We start from the raw sequence: 15,299 nt of genomic DNA, 5'->3' as shown, positions 1-15,299 counted from the left end.
GTTTTGATAATACACACCCCTAATAGTTAACATAGTAACTGGACGTATTCCATATTGTCCTTGTTACTAGGGACCTCTTCCTTTTCAATAAGCTCTTCCCCCCAGTCCCTGACAAGCCTGTGTGGGGACCTCCTTTTCTTTTTTTAAAAACGCCTGATACCAGGACCTCAGATTCCTCAATTGGGAACAGAAGAAGGACCAAAAAGAGCCAAAAGTGCAAGAAAGCATGAGCTGTGGATCAGCCTAGGATTTGGCGCAAAACCCTGCCCACCTGCTGCTGTCCTGATATTTTCAAAGGCTCCACTCATCCTGCAGCTGTACATCCTCCTAAAGCCTTGGAGGGCTGCCAGTACTTCACCAACCAGTCAGCATCTCCCTTTAAGTGGAGGTGCCGCGTACCTGCAGTCTTCAGGCTTTGACAGCATCTGCTGGTACACCGATCTGCTGAACACTGGATCTTCCAAGGACGCAGCACCCCAGGAGAAGGACTTTGTTGTACCCAGAGGTCAGCCCCATCTCCTCAGCAAGTTTCAAGCCGCTAGACCCTCCAGCACCAATATGTTGGGTACCGGAGCTGTTGCAGCAGCCAAGGCTTGTTAAGGGTCAAGGCCGGTAACCAACCCTGCCAAGACCAACATACTAATGAGGGATATCAGCATCACCAAGGCCAGCACCAAGAGTGGCGCTGCTATTCTTTTTGTCCCCACCACCAGATCGACTCTTGGGGGTCGATTCCGATTCGGGAGAAAAAACGTCCATACGATTTGCATCTGGACCCCTCTCCGTACGAATCGTACCCGTCTGTCCGAGTCGAGTAGTACTATCTGTATTTCGTGAATCTGTCCGAATCATCGCGATCCGTACGTATAGCAAGGCTGAAACCGTGAACCGCACGACTCGTACACATGCTGTACGACCCGACGAGTACGATCCAGAACGTGTTATGAGGACGCGATTCGTACGGTCCACGTCAGGTAAGGGCGATTCGTACGGAAAAGCACACAATCACATACACACCGTACAGTCCGTACACCTCATGATACCCATGCGATCATGGGGTATACGCATCGTACCCCTGCGATCGCAGGGTGTACGCACCGTACACCCTGCGAACATGGGGTAGGGTCCATACGCCCCATGATCACGGGGTACGGTGCTTACCCCCCATGCTCACAGGGGTGCGCACTGTACCCCGGCGATCATGGGGGTACGCACCTTACTCCGGGGGGGCATTCCGTACCTGTTTCGAGGCGAACTCTGCTTTAAACGGCTGTTTTCGGCTGTCGTTGGAAAAGGGTCGTACGGTGCGTACCAGACACGAATCGTACTTGCTGAGTCGGAAAAACCAGCCGCAAACCGTACGGATGTCGTGTACAGCGGGTTCCGAGGGAGAATCGTGTGGAGATTTGAATCGTACAGTCTTTGTACGATTCGGACGGAGTCCTGCTCCCGGTACGAATCGTACTTCGTCATACATGCGGGGGACGTTGCACGGTACGAATCGGACGGGAAAGAAGGTCCGAATGGCTTTTCAGAGAGGTTTTTCCCGAATCGGAATCGACCCCCAGGTGAGAGACTTTAATGCAAGCGACCCACCAGACAATACAACTCTGCACCTGAGCCCCACAGCATGAGTCCGCGCCAACCAATGGTGCCCTTTTGCTCCAGGGACTCTCACGAGCCAACCACCCCTTTGGGTTGTTGCAGGTTTCTCCATTGACTTTAATGGATAGCGTTCAAGGCTACCATCGCAACCAGTATCCGGACACACCAGGGCAGGTAATTCCAAACTGTTGGTGGGTCTTTGGAACTTGGCCCCTAAGCGCCTTAAGTTCAGCAAAGTTACACTGAGATTTGTTTGTAAGTGTACCTGTGCAGTGAATGCTCATGCCTCAAATCTGACTGCTGTTATTTTCTACTGTTTTACCATAAGTTACTGACCTGATTCCGATGATCTTGGTGTCTCAAATTATATAAAAACCTGTGTTATGTTTCAAAATTGGTCTCATGTTTCATCTTGAGTGTGTGTCTCTTTTATAGACTCTGTGTGTACGACAATTGCTTAACAATACCATCTGGTAAGCCTTAACTGCTGGCCAACACTACCATAAAGAGAGCATTTGGGATTAATAATATAAGTCCTGTAAACCAATAAGGGTTGTCTGAACTTTCTTCATAGTGTACCACATTTTGGTGCACTACATAAAAAGCCAGATTCCTACAGGCAATTTAAAAGAAGGTAAAATAATACCATTATAAAAATAAAACAACCACTCTAGTTTAAACTTCAACCTAGAACCCCCACCACTGCCTAGGGCTAATCAAACCTATATGTTTAACATGAAACTAAACCAAATATTTTAACATACACAGAAAATAAAAGGCCCCCTGCCCTAAATCTCGATGACATAAAAGACAAATGGAAGAAAATCAAGTGCACCTTAAAGCAACAACAAATAAGTATGTATTAAATGTAAACATTTTGAAAACATGTTTAAGTTATATTAGCAAACCTAATAAACAATTTTACAAAATAATTCATTTTAAAATAATACTATTTCCAGACAGAAAGGCAGAAACAGCTAACATATCATATCACAGAAGGGGAAACAATCGCTTTCACACATGGGATACATATACAGCCAGCAAAGCACAAACACCCAGAACATGCATTGAAAATGTTCTTAATATTATCCAAAACTTGCTATGGGATAGCTACAATGAAAAACAATATTGTAATGAATGTCAGAGAACACAACCTCCCCCAAAATGTAATAGAGATTGAAGTAATGCACGCACTTCAAGATTTAAAAGAGACAAGAGCTAGTTTCTAAGAGCTCACTATCAGCAATTTTAAAAAACATACTCCCTAAAGTACCTGTACACAATACAGTTCAGCTACTAGCAATTCTCACTTCTGAATGACTAATATACTAAAACTTCCACATGTCAAAAACCTAATCCCAAACAAAGACCATAGGATTCCACATAACCACTACACATAACGATGAACCCTTCCTCTTACATGACAATCATGTATCAAGTCATTTCTTATCCTTTTCTTTCAATGGATCATCTCTGTTTATTTTACTGATTCTCTATGTAGCTAAATCCAATACCATGATGGTATAACCCTCCCCAACCCAGGAAATCATCCAACAGTTTTCTCATAATCCTTGTGTAAACTGCAATTTCTCTTCGCTCTTCAGAATTCACCAGACAGAATATTATTGATCTGTTTCTTAAAATGACCAGATATAGCATGTAAAATGGAGTTTGTTGACATTGGCATTCTGTATAGGAGGGAAGCAAGTTTTCTCTCTTCAATACACAGTTCTAAACCCAGCTACCATTTTCTTAGTTCTACTGAAATCCAAACTCAAAGTAATTTTGAATTTGTTATTGCTTAAATGATAGTGAAATGGTTTCAGATCATCAACAGAACCTTTCCAAATGAAAAAAATATCATCAATATAACAACCACAATATTTACAAGTTTGACACAAACTTCCCATTGTCCAGGCCAGGCATGCTCCCACTCACACAAAAGCAGGAACAGATTTGCATAAGAGGGAACCCATCACTGTTCCTTTGACTTGCTGAAATAATTGTTTGATACACATTAACATTTTAGTTGAAACAAATTCTGATAAATCCAAAACCATTAAAGAATGTTGTAAAAAGCTTACTGATTTAGTAAATAAGAAAGATCTTGATGCTTTCAAGCTTATCATTTTTTCCCTGGTGAGCCGTCTCATCCCGGTGCACTACTTGCCCATCAAGTTGTTTGTGAGCACGAATGTGTTCTAGCGCTTGTGAGCCGCCTCATACCCGGTGGGCTACTTGCCCCTAAAGTTGTTGGAGAGCCGGGTGTGTGCTACAGTCCCTCGGCGGCCTCTTTAATCCTGCCGTACCTCAGACACCATTGCCTTCGGATTCGACCAGGGTTCCTTGAAGGGCGCAGCGGGTCACTTCTTTGCAACCTGTCACGCTGAGCGCCGCTCGTCAGCTTCACAGAGCGCGCCAATTTCCCCTCAGAGTGCTCTTCGTCAGACCCAGCGCCGCACGTCAGCTTCACAGAGCGCGTCAATTTCCCCTCAGAGTGCTCTTCGTCAGACCCGGCGCCCAACCGCTGAGGACCGGTACAGTTGTCAGTTCCTCTTTACAGCGCCTTTCCTCATCAGAGTCCTTCCAGCCAGGTCCCGGCGCCCCAGCTGCAGTAGGACCGGACCTTCCTTTCGGTCTCCTCAGGTGTCAGCTCGGGTCTTTGGACACTTGAAGGAGCAGTTCATCGGCTACAGGGTGTTCCAAGTGTGTTATTATGCCCCAGAGCCCCCATTGACGTCTGACCCCCTGCCCTTATCTCGGCCATCCCCACGTTGTTTTTCAGGAAAGCAGCTCTCGCCAACAGGCCCAGATAAGTGAAACAGTGAGTGCTGTTGGTGACGTTCAACATTAAGTAGGGTGTTGGTAAACTTTATTCCTCCTGACAATTTCTCCTTATGCTTGCTTAGAGTGTGTGCATCTACACGGTGACACGCACACCTTCTCCGTAGTATCATGCTGGCAAACAGTTAATGCAGCAACTTAGTGGGTGTTTTTCCTCACATCCTCTATGAACAAGTGGTATTTCGACCTGGAAGCTTGATAGTATCAGAAGTACCAGTAGTTACATGTACTCATTTGTGCTCATTTTCATAACCTTGGTTGGAGTATATGCCACGTGTTCTAATTAGTGCTCTATCTCTTAACTTTGGTGGGGGTATATGCAATAGAGGGTGCTTAGATTCATAGTCACCAGTGATATCAGGTTCTACTGTATGCACTAATTCTTACATTGGGGGAAAGCTTTGTGATGTTGGCGCTTTATGGGATCTGCCATGTCTAAGGGTTACCTATATTTATGTGTATGCACCAGGTCGTAGGTGTTGAGTTGCACAAAATTGTACTCTCTGTTCCATTGTATGGTGTATTTCATGCATTTGCGGCAATATATCGCACAGCGGGGAGTAGTGACACCTAGGTACTCCAGGTCCTTGCTGCAGCACGTGGGTAGTTCTATTTTCTTGATAGGAGCATTGGTACCTGGTTAGCTTTTCTGTGCCTCCGTACTTGTCAGAGTCAGTGGGAACCTCCTGGGACCTGCTTCCTTACTGTGCCTCAGTATTATCCTACAGGGTTACCTTTGCTAGTACCTTACCATGGTACCCCTTTTCCCGGTCCCCTGCCACTTTTGTTACCTCTTTTAAGCCTTGGTATTCCTGTCCCATGGCGGCATCATCCATGAACCCACCCCCCTCCTTTTTTAATTAGATTGGGGATCCAGATATCCACTGGAAAGACTGGATCAACTTATTTGATTCTTATCTCATAGCGATAGGGGGTGAAACATTTTCAGCTCTACGAAAACATCATGTGTTACTCCATAACCTGGGAGTTCAGGGAAGGAAAATCTATGATACCCTCCCCAACCCAGAATTAGAGGATGATGAGTTGGACTTAGATGTGTTTAAGGTCACCATGCTGAAACTAGAATCCCACTTTTGGGACAAAGTTAATGTAGTACTTGAGCGGCACAAGTTCTTTTCACGAGTACAGGGTAAGGATGAATCTGTTACCAACTATGTAGCCACTCTCCGGGGTCTTACGCAGTTATGTCAATTTGGAGACTGGAATGACTCCCTCATCAGGGACCAGCTTGTGAGGTGTACTCGCATAAAAGAAAAGTTTTTGGCCAAGAATCCATCATTAAGGGAAGCTATCGCCATGGCCCAATCTATCGAACACACGGCAAAATGCATCCTAGAAATGAGTATACCTAAAGAACCTGTCAGTGGGGTGAACAAAATTAAAAGTAGTGACCAGGAAGAGTGCAGAGATGAAGAAGTTCTTAAGATTAGGTCCAAGGAAGTAAAAAAGTAGAAGCCTATCAGTGTTATGGAGGGGTTGAAGTGTTTCAGGTGCGGGAGCAACAATCACCTGGCCAACAGCATTCATTTCACCGCACGCAATTACTTGCATTAAATGCAATAAGAAAGGCCACTTTGCTAGAGTGTGCAAAGAAGGAGAGATGAATCAGGTGAGGGTGGTGCACAATGAAGATGAATGTAATTCCAAGTTTGTGTTCTAGGGTGGGCTGGCGATCCTTTATCCCAGCTTTGCCCAGTAGCCGTGTTTTGCTGTTCTCCTCATACCTTGACCCCTTCCCTTGCAGGACGGTGCGTGCATAGTGCGGAGGTGTGGGTCTGACGCATTAACACAAGTGATTCTGGTATATGCAAGTAAATTCCGCTAGCCTTTCTTTTCCACAGGTATGACAAGTGTAAGGTTGTATGACGAGCATTATCTATTGTTCTCCCTTTCAGGTTCATGCAGTGAGCCATTGAGTTGTGCAGTCTACTAGTGCACTTTTGCAAAACCCTGTTACAGGCTCTACCTTTATTGCATCCCCTCCTGTTGTTCTTCCACAGGTCCCTCGGACTTTCCTGTCCTTTCCCCCCGCCCTCCCTGTTCCTGTTCATCCTGGGTCTCTGCATTTTTACCCGGGATGCCTTGCCACTGGGTCATTCCTGCTTTCCCCCCTTTCCCCCTGTTCCGTGGTGTCCCCCCCCCTTTTTTTCTATTGTGGTTTCCCTTCATTAGCGAAGGGAGATGTGTTGGAATCTCTTACACCTTCTTGTAAAAATAGTGGTACATTCTGCACACCCCCCTGTACCCTTACCTGGTGGTGTGTTCCACTGGAGTCTGCTTTGGAATGTTCAGACCCTTCAGGCAGTCTGGAGAGTGGGTGACAGAATAAAGACTACTACTACTTACTTCCGCCTCAAGAGTCTTCTTTACAGCAGAACAGCTATTTTACAACATTAACTACTTCCATTCCAACATAAACCATTTTGGGCAAGGTGTTGGACACCTAAAAGAACACATTTACTATTCCTACTGCAATGTAAACCAATTTAGGGAAGGTGGTGGGCACTAAAGAGGTAAGATGTACTATTCCCCCTCCAATAAAAGTCATTTTGGGGAAGGTGTTGGACACTAAGGGCCCAATTACAAGTTTGGCTTTGCGGTGAAGGGACTGCCACTCCGTCGCACTGCCAAACCTGGAAAGGTGGTTACTTTCTCATTCCCACAGGGTTGCCTATAAAATAGGCACCTCAATGGGAACTTCTAAGAAAGCTCTGGCATGGCATGGGCTGTGAAATCCCTGTCGTGCTGGGGGTGCATGAACACAGGGTGGCACATGTTGTGCCCACCTGTGTGCCTCCACATGTAGTGAATTCAAAAAACAGGGGTGGCTGGGCCCAGTGGGAAGGAGGGTAGGCAGGGCCACAATATTGTAAATACCAAGGGATTTTTGCCTATGCCTCCAATTTTAAATTAAACACTGAATGGTTACGGATAAACAAAACTTTATTCGTTTACCCTGACATTGATTTATGTCTTTTGATTATAACTCTGTTATCAAAATGTTTTTTCTTTTTTCACAAACAAACAAAAGATCGCCTTCAACTTCATGTCTGGCCATATACAGTTTGAAAAACAGTTTGCGCATATATACAGTGCTAAAAAACAACAGTGAACATGTGAAAAAAATATGCATCAACAATGGGTACGTGGTTGTGACATGGACAAATTAGTCATGGACATTGTGAACAAAATAAATTATAAACAATGAGAAAATCACAATCATCAATAAACAACTTGGGAAAAAGTAGGGAATTTTTCAAAATCAAATCCCAAGACCTGAGATAGAATGAATCATTACAGTTCAGGAAAAATTGCCCATTTTTGCACCAGTAACATTAGCATAAATGTCTGGGAAGGAAAAATGCCGACGCGTTTCGAATCCCGTTACGTGGTTTACAGGATTCTCATCAGGGTGGTATGATTCTGGTCCATGGGAACTATTTGTAAAAAGGAAAAGGATTGTTTTAGAAACCAGGGTCCTCTAGCCAAATTTATTACTGAAAATGTACGCATCTCTGGATGCGGCATACCTTGTGTTGTTCTTGCCCAAGGTTGCTCTTGCTTATTGGGTTCGTCTATGCCGTGGAAATTGAACTGCAACAGAGTGAGATTTGGGTAAGTCCACCGATCTAGCGGGAGCCGAAAATTGCTCACCTGAGGCGGTGTGCGGGGGATGAATTGGTTATTACCTTTGCTTTTCTTGGTCCAGCGGCCTGTGTGCCGTTGCCCGGGAATTTATCTGTGTGTTGACCTGGTTACATCTCTGTGAGAAAATTTACAAAAAAAAAAGATTGGTCTCAGTCCGCTAACCCATGAGAGCGGTGTAAACACGGGGTGTGGAGACTTACTTGTGTACGATTCTGCTGGGGCGGGGAAATTGTGTCTCCGATGTTTGATTGATTTCTGTTTTTGATTCTGGGGGGGCAAGGGAGAGAAAAGGAATCACTCAGCTAGTTGTTGACTTTTGGCGCGAAAAGAAGTCACAGTGTCCTGGGTCTGGGGCTTACCGTAGAACTGTGCAGTTAGCACCACTCGTCAGTCTCACTCCAGTACGGCACACTCTGGTTGTAGGTGTCCGCAGCAGTGCCGGTTCTGACATACATATCCCATGGGATTTGCTCATGACCAATCAGAGCCTGTGGAGACTTCTGATGCCTTCTGGGATTTGGTGTTTAAACGGGGATTGATCGGTCTTAAGCCCTATTGATTTCACTGAGACTGTTTAAGCCCTTAATGACACTGTCAAATTTGAGAATCAGGTATGCCTCCTTGCGCAATAACATGGTATCAACATCAGACTGGTGTTTGGAATCTATCCAAACCAATGTTGTCCATTTAAAGTCATTTTCGCTGTGGTTGTTGTTTACAAAATGTTCAACCATTGGCGCAGACATGACTTTTTTCTTTATGCGTGAGCGATGTTGGGTTATTCTAGCATTGATGGGTTGGCTTGTCTTGCCAATGTACACTCTGTTGCACGGACAAACCACCGCATAGACGACATTTCTGGTCTTACAGTTTGTAAATGCTTTGTGTTTCCATTTGATGCCATTATTGATAAAAATATCACCTTTCAATGTTGTAGAACACGACACACTTGCTGTAGTTCTATGGCCCCGCCCAATGTACCTTGCTGAAGGTCAATCACACGTTAACAATCGAGAGTGGTACAGACCATCAAAAGAAGATCCTGTCCACGCGATCCAGGACAAAATCGCAAAAATTACAAAGTTAGGACTGGATGAAGGCTTCTTAGGGCCCAAAGAGTTTGAATTTCTAAATAAGAAATCACCGAGAACGCCAGTTCTCTATTTCTTACCAAAGATACATAAAAATGAAAGGGCACCACCAGGAAGACCAATAGTGTCCGGGTGTGATTCCGCGCTTGAGCCGGTATCCAAATATATCGATTTCTCCTTAAAACCTTCCATCGTACAAGTGAAATCATATCTCAGGGACAAAACAGACTTCATCATCAGAATAGAGGGGCGCACATTCAATGAACAAACTGAATTGATGGTGACATTAGATGTCGCCTCGCTTTATACTCAAATACCGCAAGATGAGGCACTTGAAGTCATTGAGCTTTACCTGGAACAACGAGACAGGCCCCACCGGGTGCCCACGTCATTCATTGTATCACTGGCTGAAGTCACCCTACGGAGCAACTATTTTAAGTTTGAAAATGAGTTTTTCATTCAAATCAAAGGGACAGCCATGGGCTGTCCCTATGCGCCGGAGCTGGCAGTGCTGTACATGGCACAATATGAGGAAAGATTCATATATAATGGCAACCCCTTCTCAGGTCATATCAACCAATGGCTGAGATACATCGACAACGTCTGGCTCCTGTGGCAGGGGAGCCAGACGGAACTCGAACAATTCCATGTATGGCTAAACTCACGGCACCCTGACATCAAAATCACGCTGAACTCCAGTCCACAAAAAATGACCTTCCTTGACGTCACTGTAGGTACCAGCGAATCTAAGTTGACAACCATTTTACACAAAAAGGAAACTGACAGAAATACAATTCTCCACTAAACAAGCTCACATCCACAATGCTTAAAAGAAAACTTACCTTATGGGCAACTACTAAGGATAAGACGCAATTGCACAAACTTGTCTGACTTTGAGTCACATGCAACAACATTCTGTAGCGAAATGGCCACACGGGGGTACCCCAAAAAACTATTAAAAGATTCAAGAAACAGGGCCAGATTAACTCCAAGAGAGACTTTACTCCAGACAAAAGAAAAAAGTGAATTAGACAAATTGGTGTCTGTCACCACTTTTGGTCAACACACAAATCAATTCAAAAACATCATTCTAAAGAACTGGCACTTACTGGAAACGCTTGAGTACCCCCTATCAAAACTCATCTTCGCCATGCGTTAAAACACAAGTATAGGGCAACAACTCATAAAAGCAGACAGTCATATTCCGCCACCAAAAAGCGACCTCATAGCACAGTGGAATCTGAAACCTATATGTGGGCACCACAAATGTGGCAACTGTGTGACGTGTTCTACAACATTGGAAGGTGATATTTTCATCAATAATGGCATCAAATGGAAACACGAAGCATTTACAAACTGTAAGACCAAAAATGTCGTCTATGCGGTGGTTTGTCCGTGCAACAGAGTGTACATTGGCAAGACAAGCCAACCCATCAATGCTAGAATAACCCAACATCGCTCACGCATAAAGAAAAAAGTCATGTCCGCGCCAATGGTTGAACATTTTGTAAACAACAACCACAGCGAAAATGACTTTAAATGGACAACATTGGTTTGGATAGATTCCAAACACCAGTCTGATGTTGATACCATGTTATTGCGCAATGAGGCCTACCTGATTCTCAAATTTGACAGTGTCAATAAGGGCTTAAACAGTCTCAGTGAAATCAATAGGGCTTAAGACCGATCAATCCCCGTTTAAACACCAAATCCCAGAAGGCATCAGAAGTCTCCGCAGGCTCTGATTGGTCATGAGCAAATCCCATGGGATATGTATGTCAGAACCGGCACTGCTGTGGACACCTACAACCAGAGCGTGCCGTACTGGAGTGAGATTGACGAGTGGTGCTAACTGCACAGTTCTACGGTAAGCCCCAGACCCAGGACACTGTGACTTCTTTTCGCGCTAAAAGTCAACAACTAGTTGAGTGATTCCTTTTCTCTCCCTTGCCCCCCCAGAATCAAAAACAGAAATCAATCAAACATCGGAGACACAATTTTCCCGCCCCGGCAGAATCGTACACAAGTAAGTCTCCACACCCCGTGTTTACACCGCTCTCACGGGTTAGCGGACTGAGACCAATCCCTATTTTTTGTAAATTTTCTTACAGAGATGTAACCAGGTCAACACACAGATAAATTCCCGGGCAACGGCACACAGGCCGCTGGACCAAGAAAAGCAAAGGTAATAACCAATTCATCCCCCACACACCGCCTCAGGTGAGCAATTTTCGGCTCCCGCTAGAGCGGTGGACTTACCCTAATCTCACTCTGTTGCAGTTCAATTTCCACGGCATAGACGAACCCAATAAGCAAGAGCAACCTTGGGCAAAAACAACACAAGGTATGCCGTATCCAGAGATGCGTACATTTTCAGTAATAAATTTGACTAGAGGACCCTGGTTTCTAAAACAATCCTTTTCCTTTTTACAAATAGTTCCCATGGACCCGAATCATACCGCCCTGATGAGAATCCTGTAAACCACGTAACGGGATTCGAAACGCATCGGCATTTTTCCTTCCCAGACATTTATGCTAATGTTACTGGTGCAAAAATTGGCAATTTTTCCTGAACTGTAATGATTCATTCTATCTCAGGTCTTGGGATTTGATTTTGAAAAATTCCCTACTTTTTCCCAAATTGTTTATTGATGATTGTGATTTTCTCATTGTTTATAATTTATTTTTTTCACAATGCCCATGACTAATTTGTCCATGTCACAACCACGTACCCATTGTTGATGCATATTTTTTTCACATGTTCACTGTTGTTTTTTCGCACTGTATATATGCACAAACTGTTTTTCAACTGTATATGGCCAGACATGAAGTTGAAGGCGATCTTTTGTTTGTTTGTGAAAAAAGAAAAAACATTTTGATAACAGAGTTATAATAAAAAGACATAATTTAATGTCAGGGTAAACATAATAAAGTTTTGTTTATCCGTAACCATTCAGTGTTTAATTTAAAATTGGAGGCATAGGCAAAAATCCCTTGGTATTTCCACATGTAGTGAGGCACAAGGGTTCTCTTTCTTTACCCACCTGCTCTCTACCGCCATGAAATCAGTGTTGCTGAGGAAAGTCATAATATGCTTGCAGGGACAAAGGCCAACGAAAGCCATCCTGCCAAGCATGTTACTGCCTGAAGACCATAGCGAAACCGCCAGAGAACGGTGGTTCCCTGGCATAGGGTCAAGATTGATTTGCATATGGCTATGTCAAACCTGGGGTGGCATGGTGGGCAAAAGAATGAAGGATTTAACCCGGATTTCTTGACAGGGGGTGAGTGTTTTGATTTGTTCTGCATTCCGTCCATCAATTGTGTGCCTTTTGCTTCCTGGCAAAGTAGGCAGCCCCAGGGTGGCATGACCGCCATGGTTGCAATGTGGCAATCGGAAGACGGTCACCACTGCCCCACCATGAGTCTGGCAGTTCGAGGACTACCAGACCCATAATTAGGCCCTAAAACACAAATTTCCTATTCCCACTTCAATCTAAATGATTTTGGGGAAGGTGTTGGATGCTAAAGGGGTCAAATGTATTATTCTTAGAACACTTTAAGTTATTTTACAATAACGTAAATAGTAGTACAAAAGCAACAGACAATTTTGATATATTCACATCACTGAAAGAAAAATAAAATAAAACGTATTAACAATACATAAGTAAAAATATAAATAATTTATAATCCTGAAGAAAATTATTTATAAGCTAAATTTTAATTTTCTGAAACACATTTAGTAATAATATACATATACAAACAAATAGCTCAAAAATAGAAATTTCAATTTTTCAAAAAATGCATAATACATGTATAAAAAAATAACTTGTAACTTTTATTGAAACATTACCATAATATCTGCATGAACAAACTACACATAGAAAAAAAATAAAGTTTATATAATTTTTTTTAAATTAATTTGAATATTAACAATAATGAATAATGTATTTAAAATAATTTTTAAAATTGTAACAATAATGAAACTCCAAAATAAAAAAATTCAAAATGTAAGGTCCTGATTGCATGTTTGGTGGTCTTACTCCCATCCTGCAGCAGTGTCAGGACTGAAAACTCTGAAGGCATTCCCACCCACCGAATTATGATGTTGTGGCTGGCAACATCTGACGGCACTTCATGACTGCTGTATTGATGATATACCACCAGCAGGTTACAATGTTCCCAACGGGCTGGCGGTCTCTTGGCGGTGGTTTCCTTGATGGCATGGGACCGGTGCAGGACCTTGTAAGCAACTCACAAAATCTGGTAATGCAGGTGTGTGACATGCATGATACAAGTGGAATATTATATTGCACAAGCCCTTTTCCATTGCTGATCATATGTGCCCAGTCCAGCTAATGGGAGTAAAGGGAGAAAAGACTTGCCTGGATTTCAGCGATGAAGGGTTTATTTTCCTCCTGATTAAGTTGCTGCTGGGGGGGAACTGAACAAAGACTGAAAAGAAGGAAACCAGTGAGTTTGCACCCCATTTCCTTGGTTTCATCCAATTCGAAGCACAGTTGGCTTGACGGAAAGCCACTTCATAATTCAGAAGAAAGAATTGCTGTCTGTACTGCCCTCTGGTAGCTGCTTTCCCCATGTTGCTGTCGAGGCCGACTCGTCAGCAAATGGCTGGTGGTGGGGGCAGCGGTGCTCCGGCGATCTTTGGTTCTGCAAATGTCCAGAATCATAATACAGCAGTCGAACCACCAACTAGGTGGCTGGGGTTCGATGGCAGCTCCCTTACTGCCGAGCTTGTAATCAGTCCATAAGCCTTACATTTTAAAACAAAAATGTACAAATACTATATGTACAATTTATTACACAAAATAAACATACACAAACAAATACTTAAAATCTTCCCCACCCCATGCCTCTATAAACCTAATATCCCATTGCAAATAATTGATTAAAAAATATTTCCAATAAAAAAAAATGAGATGACTTGATGAACTTTAATAAATACATTTTTTAATAAACAAAACAAACAAAGATAATAATTACATTAAAAAAACAGATCACTTACAACTAATGTATGGTTTAAAATAAAACTTAATTAAATATACAATACTAAACAAATACATTTATAATATGTTTGAATTTAATTAAAAATTAACACAAAACATATATATAAATAACTAGTAATCAACACAAAATGTAATCAATAAGAACTACATTAGAAATATTTGGGAAACAAAGGACATTTTACACATGAAATTAAACATGTAATTAAAGAAATTAAACATTATCTAATGCACAAAAAACGAGATACAAATTTGGTAAATTTAACATTTACAGAATATAAAATTGCCACTCAAAAACTGGGATGTAATTTTAAAGAAATCATTATTTATACAAACTGTCTTTAACATACAAACATATTCTCTACCTTTTTCCCCACAATCCAACAGGCTGCTACTAAATTTTTTATTAAAATTAAATTTTAATTTACAATTTGTTTCAAGAAATACAGGTTTAAATTAAGTACAGTTAACAATTACTTTTTAAAATAGATACTCAATCGTCAAACTATTTTTAAATTAATTGCACAAAAATATTTTGAAATGGATAATTTAACAAAAATATCATAAAAAGCAATGTTGTATATAATTATATTTTATCCACAAAAGTACTCCATTCATCCGAATAGACGTCTCCGACACTCGGAGATTGCTGTGCACGTAATTTTAATCAGCAGGGAAACAACGCGTTTCGCTTTGCAGCTTGATCACGTTTACAAGTGGAGACCAAACAATTGTCCTTTTACTCTTTCAAATGACATAGAAAACGGACTATCACCCATATGTGTAAAATAGGTACCAAATATGGCGGACATGTTTAGAGATACATCTTGTTCTTGCATTGTTGGATATTCTTTTTTTCCAAACACTGCAGTAGTACTTTAATTTTTCCAGGATGTATTTTCTTTGGGAATATTATGGTCCGATGGCCAGCTAACTGGTAATTAAAGAATACGCCGAAGGATTGCTGGCTACTGAATCTTTGGTTGCTTGCCTTCTCACAGGCTTTGTGACAGCTCATCCTCCAAATGCTTGAGGTGGAGCTACTCTCCCTTGTAATCTACTTTTA

The sequence above is a fragment of the Lissotriton vulgaris genome, chromosome 11, assembly GCF_964263255.1.
Source record: "Lissotriton vulgaris chromosome 11, aLisVul1.2, whole genome shotgun sequence".
In the NCBI taxonomy this organism is placed as follows: Eukaryota; Metazoa; Chordata; class Amphibia; order Caudata; family Salamandridae; genus Lissotriton; species Lissotriton vulgaris.
Note: the sequence above shows the minus strand (reverse complement) of the source record.